The sequence below is a fragment of the Myotis yumanensis genome, unplaced genomic scaffold (assembly GCF_028538775.1).
Source record: "Myotis yumanensis isolate MYYU_CA2020_CCGP unplaced genomic scaffold, mMyoYum1.0.hap1 SCAF_11, whole genome shotgun sequence".
NCBI classification, from domain to species: domain Eukaryota; kingdom Metazoa; phylum Chordata; class Mammalia; order Chiroptera; family Vespertilionidae; genus Myotis; species Myotis yumanensis.
The window spans coordinates 36,723,897-36,740,481 of record NW_027223762.1 but is presented as its reverse complement, the minus strand read 5'-3'; positions in this window follow the sequence as shown (position 1 = coordinate 36,740,481).

Genomic DNA, 16,585 nt, shown 5'->3' with positions numbered 1-16,585 from the left:
TCTCTCCTATTTTATGAGATTTTTGCAATTACTTGCATTTCTTTATCGTGGCTGCCAGGAGGCTCATAATTGGATTGTATTTTTAGATACCGCAACTTTCTTAAATTTTTCAGTTGGCATATTCATTTATCCACTTTCTTTGACTATTTTTTTTTTAATTTGCTCACATTTTATCTACTTCTTTATATGACATTTTTGGAAGCTGCTTCATATTTTTTTTAAAAAAAGATAGGGAATAAATAAAATCAATAAGCATTTATGCATTCCTCTGTTTTATGAATTCAAACTGCTTGCAGCTTACACTCATTTGTCTACAAGAGGGATCCTTACCCTGTTTTCAAAGATAAACTCCTTGCTATTTAATTGGAGACTTCGTGTAGGGATCAGTGTACTTGTAATAAGACACATTATCACACAATAGTTGAGAATGCGAACTCCTAAGACAAACTAGGTATTGAGAGAAACAATGATGAGCAAACAGATTTCCCTCCCCTGGTAAAACTCATAAAACACCAGGTTTGCATGCAGGAGAAGTGGCACTAAAAATTCAGGGCACAGGGAAGAGCTTGAAAAGGAAAATCGGGTTCAAATCCCAAATCCATCACTCACCAATGGGTGACTTAAAGCAAGTTCCTTAATTCTGTGCACCTCAGTTTTAATTACGAGAGTAATAATATTTACCTCATCATGTGATTGTGAGGATAAAATGCTTAGAACAAGTGCAAATGACTGTTCATGGCCATTGCTGGTGGGGGGCAGGGGACCCTGAAAATCAAGTCCCTCACCAGGGTGGAGAGGAGAAGCACTGCTAGCTGCCCTTCCTCTTTTGGGGACATTAGCCAAACTGTAGAGAAGAAAGAGAGGGATGGACAATGGTAACTGGCTCAGAAACCTTCCTCCTCTGCTTAGTAGGCCTCACTTTCCTGCCCATGGCCCTTGCTCTACACAGTCTCATCCTAATTTTCCTGCTTTATTGGTTGGACCAAAAAATTCCAGAGGAGAGCTGTGTCTATTTCTCAGTTTAATCCATCTCTTGAGCTTTTCATTCCAATGGCTTTATTTTTTATTCATAGATTTTCTATTTGGTTTTTGTTGTTGTTGTTATCAATCAGCCAGATAAGCAGTTTTTATCTTTAAAAAGTTATATATGCTCATCATTCAAAGAGTGAAATAGTCCTCTAAAGCAATCCTCTGCTCCCTCCTCAGAGAAGTTCCTTTCAACTCTTTTAACTGATTATTTGGGATTTATGGCTTTCTGTCCCAAATAACATAATTGTATGGTTTTTTCTTGTCTGTTTACTCATTTGGTGCCATTATATTGCAATCACATTATGGAAAGTAAGGGCACGGCTCTCTGTCACCCTCATGCTCCACCACAGTCACCCATCCTCCCCTGTATTTCATTTTTTAAAAGTTATATTCTAAGTTGATTAGATCAGCGTTCAGTGCTTAGATTGTTATAATTATGTTAACACCCTGGATTGCTGGGCCACTTAGTGTGCTAAGAATAATTTTCCTTTCCTGTAACAGTTTGTTTTCCATGGAATCAATAGTTGAGGGGTTTTGTTGTTTGTTTGTTTGTTTGTTTGTTTTTGGCTGCTTAGTTGTCTATGAATTTATCACAAATTGAATCCCAGCCCTCTGCCGGTTGTTTAAACCTCCTCTCAGCCTTTCACAGCAGGTATCCCATCATCCTTCCCCTTCCTGGAGGACTTGCCTGGAGCCTCCTAATGTGCCTTAGCTGGGCTCCCCTCCCACCCTCACACGGGGATGCCTCCGCTCATCTCTGGAGCTGAATCACCCGTGTCCTTTCTCTCGGTTGAGTCCCTGGTTTGGAAGAAGTGTTTCCTCTAATAGCTTCTTGAGAAAGGGTGCTTGGAAGATAAATTTTTGAGACCTTGTGTGGTATCATAGAAAGATATTTGGTCCTTGTTCCCAGTTTCTGACAGAGCTCCTAAATTCCTTGTAATTTCCTAAGTGATAGGGGTGATAGGAGCTTCTTTTGTTCTAATGAGGCACCTTTTGACAGACCCCAAGATAGCTTTAGGATGGGGGCTGATGGCCAGAAAGACCAAGCCTTGATGAGAAGCCTGGAACTTTCAGCTTCACTCCCAACCTCTGGGGCTGCAGATTAAGTTTATAATTGATCATGTCTATGAATTGAAATCACCATGGAAACCCCTAAACAATGGCGTTTGGAAGCTTCCTTGTCGGTGGTCACATCCATGTGCCAGGAGGATGGGTGGTGCACCCTAACTCCACAGGAAAGAAGCTCCTGTGCTGGGACCCTTCTGGACCTCGCCCTGTGTGCCTCTCCATCAGGCTGCTCACTTATATCTTTTAAAATATTCTTTATAATAAACCAGTAAATGAAAGTAAAGTGTATCGCTGAGTTCTGTGAGCCATTCTAGTAGATTATTGAACCTAAAGAGGGGATTATGGGAACCCCCTATTTATAGCCAGTTGTCTGAAGTATGTGGGGTGCAGACTTCTGATGGCATCTAAAAAAAATCCATATGTTTAAAAAATAAAGATAAAGTGGGGGCAGTCTTTTAGGATTGAGCCTTTTATCTGCGGGGTTCACACTAACCCATTTATATATATAAAAGCCTAATATGCAGAGTGTCCCCTCAGGAGTTCATCCGACCAGGAGTTTGATCACTCAGTATGATGTGTGCTGACCTCTCATTCTGGTAGTTCAGGTCCTTCAGTTTGGGGAAATAATTTTACATTATTTCTTGGACTATTTCTTCCTCATTCAATTTCTCTATTCTCTCTTTTTGGAACCTCTCCCCCTCCCACCCCACTCCCACCTCCCACCATCCATTTTTCTTTTGCAGATGTAGGATCTGGGCAGGCCCTCTCGATTTCTTATTTTTTTCTTTTTCAGTTTCAAACTCTTCGTCCTCTTGTTCTACTCTTTGGAAATTTTCCTCAAATTTTACCTTCCAATCTTTCTTCTGAATTTTTCATTTCTGCTACTATGCTTTACATTTTCAAGAGCTCTTCTTTTTGTGTGATCTGAATGTTTCCTTTTTATAACCTCCTTCAGGCTGGTCAGATCCTTGATTCTCAACCTTGGCTGTATATCAGGGCCACCTAAGGAGCTTTAAAAAAATTCGAATGCCTCATTCACAGAGATTAATTGGTTTGGAATTAACCTTGGCATTTTTTAAAGTTTTCCAGATTATTCTAATATATGGCAACTTTTGAGAACTAGTGATCTAGGTCATGCTATGGAAACAACCTCAAATAATAGTAATTTTCAACAACAAAAGATTATTTCTCATTCATGCTTATTATATTCACCGCAAATTGTTCAGCTTTGTCACACACCTTCTCACTCAAGGATGGAGGCTGACAGAGTGAGCCTCCATCATCTGGAATATCACCAGTTGGTATGCCATGGGTAGGAAATTCTGTCCAAATGTTGAAAAGAGAGGAGGATTTGGGCAAGCAACTGCTTAGAGAATGTCAAGCTTCCAATCACATTTCATTGGTCAAAGCAAGTCACATGTTTAACCTCTACCATGTGCCCAGAGGAAGAACTGAAGTTTTTGTCAATGACTTGATGACTTGGTGTTACTCCTCTTTGTACATACTTATCAGACATTTTGTTTCCCCCTATGAAATGATATACATGACTTTTGCTCTTTTTTTATGATGTTGTCTTTTTCTTATTAATTCAGAGAGGTTCTTTATGTATTCAAATGACTAATCCTTTGCTGGTTATGTTTGTTTCAAATATCTTTTTTCTCTCATTTTATATTTTATTTTTCACTCTTATAATGACATATTGGAATAAACAAGTTTTATATTTTCATGTATTTAAATTATTAATACTTCCTTTTATGTTTTTACACATTTCATGATTTATTTATGAAAAGTTTTCTTATTCAATGGTCATAAGAACATTCTATATTTTTAATAAAATATTTATTTTACCTTTTGACATTTAAGGAATTGAAAATGTATGAGGAAAGAACTCAACTTCTCTCTTTCTTTTCTTTTTTTTCTTGGTATGGTTAACCAATTGTCCCAGTTTCATTTTTGATTGCTGCCTCACTTTCTTTACTTATCTGTAATGCTTTCTCTGTTATGAATCAAGTTTTTCTCCTATGGTGTGTTTATTTCTAAGCTCTCTTTCATTCCATTGGAATGGGTTCTTTGTCTATTCTCTCTCCCATCCCCCCACCTTCCATCAGTTCTTCCCTCCCCCATGTCTTAATTGCTAGGGTTTACAGTAAGTTCTTGATATCTGGAAGACAAGTCCTCTCTCACCTTCTTCTACCTCTTCAGGACTATCTCCTCTTTCTTGCCCTTTGTCCTTCCATATATATTTTTTAAACCACTGGGATTTTTCTGCAGAATATCCACAAAATGTTTTCTTTGAACTTTTGATTGAAACTACAGATAAGCTGGGGCAAATTGATCTTCACAATATTGGGTCTTCTTATCCTTGAACATAATTTCGTTTGGAGTCTTTTTAGCCTATCTTTCAATGAACTCATATTTTCACATCAAGGTCAATATGAGTTTTTAACATTAATATCACAGCTTAGGTTTGCATGCTCTATAGATAATGTGAATTTAGATATCACTTTATACACAGTACAACTCCTATTCATCTCTGACTTTGAACTCTTTTTGCTTCCACAACGATTTCCCTTTCTTGACTTCATGCTTAGTTACATATTAAAAACATTTTTATTATATTTATCCAGCAGTTCTTAAATGATTGGAGTGAGGGAAGGGCTTCCACTTGTGTGTTTATCATCTTTAGCTGAAGTCCTTCCTAACTCTCTGTAGAATGTCAACCCTGGTTCAGAAATGAACCAGGGCTTTGGAGAGTGTGATAAAGAAGGTGTTGCGTTTTTTTATCATTGGCCGTGTCTGTCGGAGCTATTCCCATCCTTCTTCACCTTTTGGGCTTCCTTATTTATTTGGATTGTCAACAAGGGTACATCTACTTCTTTAACATTGTGACGATTTTTAATAATAGCAGAAATAAACTTTTAAAGACTACAAAGTTTGCATATGTTTTATTAGCCAGTTCCTTCATACATGGAAAAATTCAGAAACATCTATGGGGATAGCCAATAGCAGAACTTTTCTGGATTGCAATCTCAGGTCTTCATCCCCTCCTCTCTTCCCTTCGTCAAAATAAACAAAAATGCTCATTAACTCCAGAGGCTATCAGACAAATGCTCATCATGCTGACCTTGCTTGACTCATTTGAGAAAAACTGCATACTGTTAGAAATAATTTGCAGAGTTGTGATCCCAGCCAGCAATACAATGTCAGTTTTCAGCGAGCTCCTGCTGAGTAAGAAAACAAGATTTAACAGCATTGGTTAGAAAGTCAGATGTTTTACATAGAGGCCACATGGTTGCGTAGCTGGCTGCCTTCTGCAGAAAAATCCCAGGAAAGCATATTTCCTTTCTTGAGAGGGTAGACTCAAATAGAGCCACTCTTTCTCCCCAGTACACAATGTGGTCAAGTGAAATAACTTACAGGTGAGTTATGAAAGTTCTCTAACAGAGAAGGGTAAGCAGAGGATATTTCACTGAGAATAGCAGTGAAGTTAAGAACTGTGCTATCTTGAAGGGAGTAGGAAACCATTAAATTAAAACAAAGAATTAGAAGACAGAGCTCTGCTTCTCAACGGACCTGAGCTAGTTTCTGCTCTATGGGTTTAGATCTTCCTTTGGTGTCAGATTGAATGGGACTCTGAGAGTGTTCATGACTCGTAAAATAAAAATATGGCAAAAGAGTCCTAAATTCCAGGGATAAGATGATATCCTGCTCAAAAATAAAGTTGGTAATAGAATAAGAAGGTAAGTTAAAAAGGAAATGGCCCTCATTGGAGGGAGATTACTTGGTGTTGGGAGAAATAGGGACTGAAGCAGCCCTCTCCAGCTCCCTCCTCCCATCCAGGGAAAGGAGACCATCTCTGAGCTGGAGAACAGAAGGAATGTTCGGGCTCTGGGAGTCTCAGGGGCTCTCAAGTGGTAAACTCCCTGCTTCTTTGCAGTCACCCAGATAGAGGACTCAGTCTCAGAGGAGAGTAGCTAGGTCATGAGCTGAAGGACTGGGGAGATGGTGGATCTGGGTGCTAGGAACTGTAGCTTCCAGCCAGCACAAACGTTATGAACCTAAGCAAGGAATGGAAGCAGGAGAGCAGCCCCTCCGGGTGCTTGAGCAATGAGCACATTAGTGAGTGACCAATGTGGGCTGAAGGCCAGAGAGCCTCCTGAAAGTTCTGTTCTGGGTAAGCTTCATCAGACCTTCTTGTGACTTGAGGGGAATATTCCAGGCCCAATAATGAATAAGATGTAGAGAAGAAACTCACGGTAAGATGTAATTTGGTTTAGAAAGGTATTGGCCAATCTTTGTGCCCACATGAGGTGTTTGCAAACACATACCTGTCACAAAGCCACTTCTTTCCTTAGTGCTTATATGCTGGGCACGGAGCTAGGCATTTTTATGCTTGATTCTTACAAAACTCATTTCAGTGCATATATTACTATCACTTCAGACATAGCTTTGAGAGGGAGCAATGTCTGACATCCCACATCCTAGAGAGCAAAAATATTTTATGCTGTTGAAAACAAGGCAGTGTATGGATTTCATTTATGTAAGTAAGGTAACATATGTAATGGAAGTCACATTTCTACTTGTTCTTTGAGTGTGTGGAAATAGCTAATTTTCTATTAAGGGGAAATATAAAGACTAAAGAAAACAACAAATACTCTCCTAGGAGAGGTTGAACAAGAGTCAGCAGGATCCTGGGTTTTACAATGGCTCAAAAGAAGGGAGTTCTTAGAATTCTGGACAGACAACTGATCATGCAGGGGCTGCCCTCCACCAAAGTAAAACTAGCCATAGGATTATCTCCACTTTATAGATGAGTATTTCAGTCATACTACTCATAGGATTATCCCCACTTTATAGATGAGGGAAATGATTGGGCAGCTGCTCAAGGTCACACTGCTGATATGAATTGAACTCAAATTCATCTGATTTGAAATTTTATAGTAGTTGAAATCAATCCTTTCTCCTCTCCTGCCTCCCCATGATGTTTTGATGACTTTCTTTAAGATTTGACCACTTTCAGCCCCGGCCAGCATGGCTCAGTGGTTGAGCATTGACCTATGAACCAGGAGGTCACAGTTCAGTTCCTGGTCAGGGCATATGCCTGGGTTGCTGGCCTGGTCCCCAGTGTGGGGCGTGCAGGAGGCAGCTAATCAATGATTCTCTTTCATCATTGATGTTTCTATCTCTCTCTCCCTCACCCTTCCTCTCTGAAGTCAATAAAAATATATTAAAAAATTTTTTTGACCACTTTCCTTAAGATTATTCATTCTTTAGTCATATTCACCATCAGGAAGAACTGTATCTTGGCCCCTGCAATGACATTCCAGATCTGTAGCAAGAGAAACAGCCACAGAAACTACACTGATAGCCCTAGAGTTTTTGTTCTTCGGTTCCCTTTGAGCCTAGTGCTTTGGAAGAAAGGTGGTGTTGGAGGCACACAGAGCCACAGTGTCTTCAGCTTACTGCTCCCAAAATGAGTTTCAGAGCCCCTTCCATCCTCCTCACCCCCCCGCTACTCCAATCAGCCAGATGTCCTCCCACCCACCCAACATGTGCTGGCCATGTGCAGTCAAGCTGCCTGTCCCTAGCACCTCTGCGGGGTGGCAACAGCTCGGTCCTATCAGCAATCAGCTTCAGAAGCCCCACTGTTCATCAGCACCCCTGCATCTTGAGCTAGAAATAGCTCTGGAGTTTCCATGCACCATGAAGAGTACCAGTAGAATAGAGGTTGATGTAGATAATTTTTTACTGGTAAAAGCTATTTGGTACTAAATTGTTTTTCTATTAGGCTGTGTACACGAGTTCTTTCCAGTGTCAATGGAGCCTTTCCATGTTCCAGGAAAGAAAGCTTTATATTGCCAGCCAGTATAGATACCTAGACAGACAGACTAGTAGCCCTGTTGTCTGCCACCCCATCCCCCTTCATCTTAAGGGAAGCAAAGTATCCCTTTTCCTCTTGCTGACAGTTTTGGTCTTATATGTCCTCACATTTCTCCTGCTATTACTGGAAGAAAGCCCTTGTCACTCTGAGAACTGAATGTGCCAGAGAGAAGTATAGGGGTGTGAGTGGGTGAGGAGGCAATGGTTCACAGAGTGGGGCCATTACAGCGGGCAGCACTCCACCTCACTGCTTTCTGATTGAATGCTAAGTGCAGGTTCCTTCCACACCCTCTCTCATTACTTTGCCAGTCTTCCTAAGAAGCTGAGGACTCACTGGGCCACCTCTGATGCTTAGGGCACCTTTGACACAGCCTCTTGCCAGGGTGCATTGCCAGAGAGAAGAGCCTGGCAATATTGCATCCCCTCCGTACTCCCTTGTCTGGGTGTCCATGTGCAGGACACAACCTGAACAGCTGTACAAGGCGTTTCTTGTCCTCTCTGCCCACCTCCTCCTGCCAGTGTAGAGATGATCCTTTCTCACATTCAATTCTGCTTTCCATGGTCAATTTCCTCAAGGTCAATGGATCAGCTGCATTTTATGCACCTTTTCTCCAGAGCAATTTTCATCTGAGAGGCACCAGAAAAGGAAGACCCCTAGCCATTGAAGATCTACATCACAGGGAGAATTTTTAATTACCAGGTTCTGTTAGCTCAGGCACCTGTCACAGAGCCTACAATTTTCAAACACTGTGGGATATTAGTCACCTAGCTTTCAAAATGTACTATTTCCTGATTATCCTATAAAGATCTCCTTTTATGGGGCAGGATATGATAAGGGTTAAATAAAAACAGAAGAAAGACAATTCTAAGTCTTGAATAGACTGAAAACCCTTTATTCATCATTTGTTCACCAAATATGTATTAAGTGCATTGTGTACCAGGAACCCAGACAGGTGCTAGGATACAAGAGTGAACAAAATACATATTTCTGCCATTATACAATTGACATAGTGGGGGGGGGAGATTAAACAGAGAATCTCACTAATGCATATAATTACACGTTGTAAAATTTCTATGAATGAACAGTACTCATAGCCCTGTCTTATTTGTCTTGGCATCTCCAATGCCTGTCATTTTTTAGGTGCTAAATAAATATTTGCAGGATCAATGAATGGATGGATGACTACATGGATGAAAGAATTATTACATAGCTTAAGAATTATCTAAAGGCATATCATCAATAAGAGGCTGTGAGGATTCAGAGCCATTTGTCCCAGATAATTTTCTTACGTTGGTTACTAAACTTTCATTGAAATCTCAGATTGTATCAAATCTCTGTACAGGTCAGCTATAAATTGGAGTGGTACACGGAGTTCCAGGCATGCAGCATCTCCTCACCAGACCTTGTTTGCTACTCTCTGGAATTCTTAGACTCTATGTTAAATTAAATAGTCCTCCAGTAAGGAGGGGCAAAACCTTCTATAGGCACTGTGTGACTTCTACCACATTTAGTCTTCATAGCCCTTTTTAGTCTTCCAAGGGCTTATGGCTTCAGAGATCTTATTTCCTACTTGTCTTGGTTGAGGAGTCTTTGGTTACAAGACTAAAACAGACTAAATGGACTAAAAAGGGAATTATAAGGAAAGAGTGGATCTCATGGAACCTCTTTAGAAAGTAAAGATATGCTCTTCCCCTACCCCCTTATTCATCCTCTCTGCAGGCTAACTTCTTTCTGATCAAGGCTTTTATTAGGATTACATGACTCTATAGGTCAAGTTGGGAAGAACTGACATATTGACAATATAAATTCCTCCTATCTATGAGCATGGACTATCTCTCCATTCATTTAGTTCTTTGATGTCATTCATCAGAATTTTGAATACATATCTTGTATATATATTTAATATATTTAATTTTTAGATTCATACCTAAATATTTTTTTTGGGGGGGGGGTGTGCTAAAATAAATGGTATTTTGTTTTTAATTTCAAATTCTACTTGTTCATTGTTGGCATGTATAAAAACAATTGACTTTTGTATATCAACCTTGTATTGTGCAACTTTGCTATAAATACGTATTAGTTCCAGTTGTTTTGTCTTTTATTGTTGTTGTTGCTGTTTTTGGTTCATTCTTTTCAATTTTCTATAGAAATGGTCATGTCATATATAAAGAAAGACAGTTTTGTATCTTCCTGCCTAATCTATATAACTTTCTTTTCTCTTCTTACCTTATTGCATTTCCAAGGACCTCCAGTATAATGTTAAAAAGGGGTAGTGAATAGGGACATCCTTGCCTTGTACCTGATCTTAGTGGGAAAGCTTTAAGTTTCTCACTATTAAGTATGGTGTTAGCTGAAGTTTTTTGTAGATACCTCAACCTTTTCAAGTTGAGGAAGTTATGGCTTTTTTTTTTTAACATGTCATTTTTTTCTACTTTTAATTACAGTTATTTCTGTTAGCATCTTTTCTCCCTTGGCTTCTGCTGTTCTCGTTGGGCCTGGTCAGAGGTTGGTTCCCATTCATTCTTGGCACTCAAGAATAACCTGTGTTCTTCGGGAGCACATCCTTAGGCAGGGAGCTCTGAAGTTCTTTGCTGAATCAGAGTCCTTTGGGACACTTCCTTCTTCACTTTGGTCAGTCGCCTCCACCCAGAACATTTTATTGTAAATGAGGCTTCCAAAGGGAAGGTCTGCTATTGTTCTCTAGCGGCTGAAGGAGATAATACTGACCTGCAAAAGCTAAGATGGAAGGGAACACTTCAACTGCTGAGTTGTGAAGAACACAAGAATGGAATAGAGGAGTTCCTTCCAGACCTCTAACTCCTGTGGATAGCATATGGATTAGGAGATGCACAAGTTGAATCTAAAATAAAGGATTGTTTTGATCATTCTTCTGGATGCCAACCCTGTGCTTGGCCAGCTAAAATAAACTACGGTACACATCTCTTCCTCTAATAGTCAGTAGATTTGTTCCCATTTTCCTAGGAAAGGAGGGAGAGACCCCAGGGAAAGGGGTAGGAAGAGGAAAGAGAAAAGGTATATTTCACTACACACATAACCAGGGCATACAACTTGCTCAGTTATGCGAAGTGTGGCCTACCAGAGCTGGTTACCCTGATTGCCACACCAGGATGATGGCTGGTGTGCTGAATCTTGGCCAGGGAGTGGGTGCCACACAAGTTATAGAATGTCTAATACTGTCTCACACCTCCTTCTCCCTCTGCTGTAGCCACCCAGGCCTTTAGTCTCCCAATATGCCATCTTCCTCCTACAGCCAAGCCTTTTTTACATGCCATCCCTTTCTCTCCCATTTTCCTCTCCTCTTCACCTAGGTAACTCCTACTGTTCTCTTAGATCTCAGCTTAAATATCACTCCTCGGGCAAGGCTTCTCTCAGACATCCTTGGCACTGCCCTCTCCTTCCCAGCACATATGACTGTAGTCATTTTACATTAGTTTGATCACTGTCTCTTACACCAGAATATAAAGTTTCCCACAGGCAATGACTGTTTTGGTTCACATGGCAGACCCTGCCTAACACAGTACCTCATACCTTGGAGGCCAATATTTCACAAGGTCTACATAATAGATCCGCAGGGTGGGAGGTTAAGCAGCTAGCCAGTATTGGAGGGTGGGGGAGAGGCTGAAGCTGAGATAGGGAGTGCACAGAGCCAAAAGTCAAGCCAGGGTATGGGAGAATGTGGAGCAAGGCCAGAACACAGAGAAGAGGGTCCAATATTTGGTGAAACGCAGAGGAGCCTCAAGGCAGCTCTGGGTAGGCAAAGAATAAATGTAGGGGGTCAAACAATGACAGCAATAAAAGGGAGAATAGTAGCTGAGCAGGCAAGTGGGAGCGGTCAGCAAGCAGAGTCCACTGCCCAAGGCAGGTTTCTACATGCCTGGGTGGACGGACCACATTTAATGGGTGAAGGTTAAAGAGCAGGTGGAATGTGATTACGAGACTGGCTGAGCAGTGTCTGCACATTCAAATCACCGGGGATATTTCTAAAATATGGAGGCCCTGGGCTCCATATCTAGAAACTCTGACTTTTGTTTGTATTCTAAAGGCAAGAAGGAGATATTGAAGACAAAGGATGCATGTGGGTATGTGTGCATGAGTGTGCATGCGAATGCATGCATGTGGGAGTGCGTGTGGGCATGTGTGTGTGTATGTGTGTGTGTGTGTGTGTGTGTGTGTGTGTGTATTGGATTGCAGATTGGGAAGACCAGTTTGGAGGTCACTAGGCATGTGACTCAAGAATAGGTATTTTGCAAAAGCATCCCATGAATTTAAAATATGCAGTAGGGTTGGGAACCACTGTTCTAAAACAATAGTCTTCAGTCTCAGCTACAGACTGCATTCATTTGGAGTGTTCTAAAAACTAATGATGCCTAGACTTTACTCCCAGAAATTCTGATTTAATTGGTGGTGTGTTGCCTGTGCATGGGAATTTTTCAAAACTCCTCCCGATGTTTTCGAATGTGCAACCAGGACTGAGAACCACTGCTTTAGAAACTTGCCACTCAAAGTGCGGTCTGAGGACCAGCAGTATCGACATCATCGGGTAACTCATTAGAAATGTAGAATTTCAGGTTCCACCCCAGACCTATGAGTCAAAATCTTCATTTTAATAAGATTCCTTGGATGATTCGTGTATATAATAAAGTTTTTAAAAGTAGTCATTCTCAAAGTGTGTTGCTGGGATCAGCCACAACCAGTATTACTTGAGAACTTTTGAAATGCAAATTAATGGACCACTGAATCAGAAACTTTGGGATTTGGGGTCAGGATTCTGACTTAACAAGCTGTCCGGGTGATTCTAGTGCATGCTAAAGTCTCAGAACCATAATTCTAGTGGAATGAAGCAATCATTTCAGAAGGAGGATCCACTAGGAAATCTGGCCAGCTGAATATTATAGAGGTTTGGGATTAACTCCCTTCCCTAACCTCTGTGTGCAACTTTGGCTTCCAATCAAAAAGACTGGGAGTGAATAACAGCTTCTCTTCTGTGAGACCCACCTTCCTCCCATCTTGGGACACATCCGGCTGGAACAGTGGCTTGACATTTTTCTCACGGCCTCTCTGATCTCCCACTCAGGATCTCTGCCAGAGGCTGTAATGACTCCTGCCCAAAGCCTGACTTCCCAGTGAGTTTCATATGAAACAGAGAGAAGATGGGGCAGAGGGAGCCGGGATGGGGAGCAGCACAGCTGTGGAACTCAATGACACAGCCCAATAAGAGCTAAAAAGCAAATACTATCTGCTCACAGAAAGGGGGTCTGCTCTTTGTGGCTCAAATGCACAGAGCGAGGCACAGACTTCGGGAAGGCGAATTCTCCCTACAGGCCCCTTCCTCTGGCTGCTGCCCTCTGTGTAACAATGTGCAGCCACAGGTGTGACCTGCCCCTGTGTATCCAGTTCTTTTCTCTCTATCCTTTGATGTAGCCAGGCTTTGGGCAAACTGTAGTAAGAGTACAGCTTTTGATGGTGAATGGAGGGTGTGGGCTTTCCCTCTGTCCTCTGTTTGAGTGGATTTTCAAGCAGTGTTCAAAAGGATCTGTGAAAATGCTTCAGGGATGGACAGGCGAGAGGGCTGAGGCTCTACGTATGTGGGACAGTATGTGGGACAGGAAGAAGTTTAGTGCCCTTATCACTCACCTCCCCCAACAGTAGTTCTCAACCTGTGGGTCGCGACCCCTGAAAATACATCCTGCATATCAGATATTTACATTACGATTCATAACAGTAGCAAAATTACAGTTATGAAGTAGCAACGAAAATAATTTTGTGGTTGGGGGTCACCACAACATGAGGAACTGTATTAAAGGGTCGAGGCATTAGGAAGGTTGAGAACCACTGCGCCTAGTAGGAAAGGCGAGTTTTTTGGTGAGACAGAGTAAAGACATAATACTTTGTTAGCATAATAATGAGGTCATATTAATGGGGGTCATATGTTTCTGGATTTGGGGATAATTGAGATATTATTTTGAGGTTTGTTCTTGTTATATTTTCCCTCTCCCATTCCAAGGAGGTAATTTTAAGCGGGTAATTTTTTCTGCCAGAAAAATTGTCCAAAACTTGGAAATAGGCCCCCCAATAGTTAGTACTAGATGTTATTTTAGTTCACTGTTGGACTTGATTTTCTATTGACTAAGGCTATTTTATAACTCTATAGGGGTGAATTTAACATAGACTTTTGCTGGGTAGAGATGCAAAGAATTTCTGTCCAGCAGAACAGATAACCCCCAGAGTTATGGTTTATGGCCCTATTGGCCATTAACCAGTTTTTCATCTAAACCAGCAATCTACTAAGCTGCCTAATATACAAGCGTCTCCAATGCCCTTTGGACCAGTTTTAATGTCTCACCGGTTCCCTCATAAACTGAGGTTGGATACAATCTTTGGCATGTGTTCATTTTATATTTACATGAGAGCCATGCTTTTTAACCTTTTGAAAATTTGACACTTCTTCAAAAACGGTTCATGTTGCAGAAAACCTCTCTTTCTGGCTTTTGAAAGACTGCGCTTCTTGGCAGGTTTATTCAAAGTGAGAAGGGGGAGAAGGGGGAGAAGGCCCTGGGGTTCCCCAAGGCTGGGGAGGTGATGGGCTCACAGCTCCTAAAGGGTGTGTTGACCCCTGGCCTGCTCTCACACAGAGTCCTGGGAAAGTGGCAGATTTCCAGAGGGAGGTGCTGAACAGGACACCTGGGAGGCTGGGTCCTAAGCCAGGCATCCCCAGCCTCCACAAAGAGCCAGGAACAGAGCAGCAGCTCTGATTAGAGTCACTTGATTCAGGGGGCCTGGAAAAGGGACCAGTGTGAGCTAAAGCTCTAAGGGTCTTCAGAATTTCACACCATCCTGGAGGAATTAAGATCACCAATACTAACTGCGCTCAAGTTTCCCACCAGCCTTGTGGGCCAGAGACCTAAAATCAGATGTAAAGAAAGCAAATTCATGTGACATTCCTCAGGCCCCTGGATAGTGGAACAAGATTCCTGCCTGCTACCTTAGCAGGAGAAAGGGTTATTTGTCTTAAGACTGCGAAGTGTCTGAAAAACCCAAGCACCTGCCCACTAAAGAAAGAACAGAGCAGCTAGTCGGGAGGTGTTCCTAGGACCCAGGATCAGCCTGTTCAGATCCATCACCAATGCTTGAAAAATAACTCTCACCTCCCCAAGAGGCAGCAGTTGGTCTGCTGAAGGCCAGGGTCCATGGAACGAACATGCAGTCAAAGTAATCACACGAGAGCAGTGGTTCTCAACCTTGGCTGCACATTAGAATCACCTGGGAATCTTTTTAAAATCCTGATTTCTGGGCCTCATCCTCTGGAAATTCTGTTTCTTTGTTATGGGATGGGGGCCACAACATTAGTAATAAAGAAACAGAATTTCCAGAGGATGAGGCCCAGAAATCAGGATTTTAAAAAGATTCCCAGGTGATTCTAATGTGCAGCCAAGGTTGAGAACCACTGCAGTAGAGGATGTTTGGGAGGCACCAACCTCAGCGCTTAACCTTCCTCAGCCACAGCTCCATTGCTTCAAGTCCTCAGATTTTTCAGATTTCAATACACAAACAATGAATCTAGGTGTTTGTAGTTTGTATTTGATGTTTCTCAGGTGTGTTCAGTGAAACTGCCTGGATCAGAATCACCTGGGGAGCTTGACGACGTGTATCCCTGCCTCCTGCCCCAGAACTATTGAATCAGAGCCTCTGGAAATGAGCACAGGGGAAGGGTATCAGCATTTTTAACAAGTATCTTAGATGATTCTGATAGCCTTTGAATTCTGAGACCCTCTTGGGTAGGGTTGGCGGATGGGCAACAATTTGACAATAAGCATGAGGGGTAGGTGCCCCTATCCTGGGGTGGCAAACCACAAGGGAATGGCTTCCTGTGGAGATATGACTCCCACATGGTATGAAGGGATTGTGTGGGCGAGATTATATATAGTTTTCAGGGAAGAGAGGTCTTAACCCCCATGGAGTCTCTTAAGCCTTGCTCTATAGAGTGTGGTCAGAGCAATGTGGCATTAGCATCACCCTGGACCTCGTCAGAAATGCTGACTCCCAGGCCTCACCCAGATCTATGGACTTGGAATTTGCATCTTGACTCAATCTCCCCCCTCCCCCCCTTGTAATTCTCTTGCAAGTTAAAGTTTGAAACGCACTGGCCTAAGGCTGGTGGCAACACTGAATGATTGTTTGTGTTGTAGCAGATGTCCCTCTCCAGGGGCTCTGGTACATTTAGGAGCCCAGGTCTGCTCTTCTGTGTGGTCTGTGGCTCAGTCAGCCTGGGTCACACATGGGCAACCAGGACCATCCGCTTGTCCCTTTGCTTGGGGCTCTCAGCCTCCAAGGGGAGGCCAGCATGGGGGCTGCAGAAGCCCCCTCAGCTGCAGCATCGCCCTGGTTCTTCTTCCTGGGCAACTGGCAGCTGTGCCTATCTGTCCTGCAGAAGGGACAGGCGCCTGCCGGGGCTGTCACCCTGAAGAGGCAGAACTGAGAGGTAAAATGGGACAAATGAGTTCAATGCAGCCCTACCCCTTTCGTTGTTAACTATGTAGATAAGAGAAACAAGGGGGAAGCCGGGCTTCATCTCTCAGCGCTCTCCCT